The sequence below is a fragment of the Apaloderma vittatum genome, unplaced genomic scaffold (genome assembly GCF_000703405.1).
Source record: "Apaloderma vittatum isolate BGI_N311 unplaced genomic scaffold, ASM70340v1 scaffold21295, whole genome shotgun sequence".
Lineage (NCBI taxonomy): Eukaryota > Metazoa > Chordata > Aves > Trogoniformes > Trogonidae > Apaloderma > Apaloderma vittatum.
The window spans coordinates 1-271 of NW_009719087.1; positions in this window are offsets into that span (position 1 = coordinate 1).

The following is a 271-nucleotide window of genomic DNA, read 5'->3' on the forward strand; positions in this document are numbered from 1 at the left end:
ACCTGGGCACACTGCTGGCTCATGTTCAGTTTGGCTCAGCTGGCCCGCTGTGTCCCCTCTCAAGATGTTGCCCACTCCCAGCCTACTACTGGGGGCATGTTGGAAAACTACAGCCTTGGTGCCCTCTGAGCACAGCTCAGCAGTAGCCAAAACACTGGGGTGCTATCAACACCCTTCTACCCTTCTAGCTACCGCTCCAAAAACCACAGCACTGAGAGAGCTGCTGTGGGAAGATTAACTCCACCTCAGCCTGACCCAATACACAGTACCT